Here is a 1,922-nt window from a genome sequence, read left to right as displayed (position 1 = left end):
ACTGGGTAGGGGACACAATGAGCTCCAGAGCCAGTATGGACCACATGCGCCCCCCTCATGTCTCCAGACCCAGAGAATGGCAGGGTATCTGAACCTCAGCCACTGTTCCAAAGAAGCACATTGTCACTGACCCAAGTTGCAGCTACAAGGGCAATCTGCTAAATCCTTGTGTCCTGTTGGTTTTAGGTCTTTGGAAAATTCTTCTCTGAGGGGCAGAGAAAATACTTCCTCCAGACAGCAATGCTGGCAATCCATGACCCCTTGCTGCATGTCAGCCAAGCTGGGCTGCTCCTCACATACTCGATCCTGGGGGAAGCCCAGCAACTGATGGGGGACAAGGTAAGCGGCTGCATTAGACTCAGGAGATTGGGGCGGGGCCCAGGCCTCATTCCTGTCCTATCACCTATCACCATTCGCTGGCCTGGGAGCAAAGAGCCTAGGGGACACTTCTGTTCTTAGGATGTGATGCTCTGCTATCACTCCTGGGAAGGGCAGGAGAGTCCCCTAAGTGCCCTCTGTGAACCTTTCCTGCCCCACAGAGCTGCACCCATTTCCCCATGGCCTAGTGTCTATGTCACCCGAGCCACCACCCAGAGTTGCTCCCATCACTGGCAGCCTGGGAGGCCAAGGACTGATGGTGATGGAGACTGGCCAGGCAGTTCTGAGGCACATGGTGGGGGAAGCTTGTCCTGCTGCTGGCAGGGCTGCACCCACTCTAGAGAGAACGGGAGGATTAAGTTAGCAGGGGCTGCTGACCTGCCCCCTTCACCAGGGCCATCCTGTGGCTTCAGCATTTGTCTCTGGGGTGACTTGGGAAAAGGTCTCAACCTCCCCCCATCCCACTTCACTGCTGTTAGAATCCCTCCTGCCTCCCTCCCTGCCCTACCTGGGTGGGGATGGAGGTAGGGTGAAGAGGAGGGTTCTTTGAACTTGAGCAGTGTCCCCAGGTGGGTTGGAGGTGGAACAGCTGTCAGGGTCACTGAGGGGGAGGTGGCAGGAGCTAACCCTACAAGGAGGGTAGTTGGTATTGGAGGTCACTAGAGAGGACAACAAGCCTCCATCCTGGGGATCAGGAGGGTGAATCCACCACTCAGACATGAGGAGCTGCTGGGCAGAAATGGTGCTGGTTCCAGGTGCCCTTAATCCTCCCTGATTCCTGGGCAGTGTCTCAGTCTCTGACACGTTCTCATTCCCTTGCAGCTGGAGGATGTCACAGCCAAGGTGATGTGCCAGCTCCGCCTAATCCGGCACTTGCACCAGGTGCCCGAGGTGCTGCAAAGGCTGCGACTCATCTGATGCCATTAAGGTTCCCCTCCCATGTTCAGCAACTCCCGCTCCCTGCTGCAGGTACTGCTCTGTCTCACTGTAAATGGGGGGCTAGTGGAAGGGGAAATGGAGGCCCCTGTCTCACCTCTTTGTTGACCAGGGTCCTTCCCTATGACCCCAAACTTCCTTGCTCTGACTCCCATCCCATTCCCCGTGCTCCCAGGCAGAGATCTCCCTGCCCCATATGGCGCAGAAGGACCTTTGTGTCAGGGCTACAGACTGTCTGCCCAACTGAAGCTCAGGAAGCTCCACATTTGGGGAGGTGAGGATGGGACAGAGGCTCAGGGCCTGCTTCACCTCCTGCCCTTTATTCTTCCTTTGGCCCTTCTATGGGCTCTCAGAGGATGACATGAATAGGAACCTCCTCCCCACCTGTCTTCTAGGCCCTGGGGGGTGTGACAGCCTCCCAGATGGGTGCAGTCAGAAACTGAGCCACCTCAGGGAGCAGTGGGGACAGGTCACCTTGTCCTATGAAACCAACCAGTGCTAGTTCTCAAAGAGGCTGAGAGGGAAGACCCTGCTCCCCCATGGAGGTAAGAGCCATTTACTTCTTTGGGTATAGGGGTCTCCTGGGGGAAAAATGGGATTCCTGCTGC

At 56.6% G+C, this 1,922-nt stretch overlaps 1 long non-coding RNA gene across 1 annotated transcript; it reads left to right on the top strand.

The window, feature by feature from the left end:
• The first annotated feature begins 309 nt into the window (after positions 1–309).
• LOC115635708 lies at positions 310–1,574 on the top strand. The gene is made up of 3 exons (XR_003996668.1): positions 310–339; positions 1,201–1,347; positions 1,490–1,574. It is a non-coding gene; the product is annotated as an uncharacterized LOC115635708 (long non-coding RNA).
• Positions 1,575–1,922: the final 348 nt, after the last annotated feature.

This window comes from Gopherus evgoodei, chromosome 15 (genome assembly GCF_007399415.2).
Source record: "Gopherus evgoodei ecotype Sinaloan lineage chromosome 15, rGopEvg1_v1.p, whole genome shotgun sequence".
Lineage (NCBI taxonomy): Eukaryota > Metazoa > Chordata > Testudines > Testudinidae > Gopherus > Gopherus evgoodei.
The sequence above is the reverse complement of the archived record's forward strand: the minus strand, read 5'-3'. Positions and strand labels throughout refer to the sequence as shown.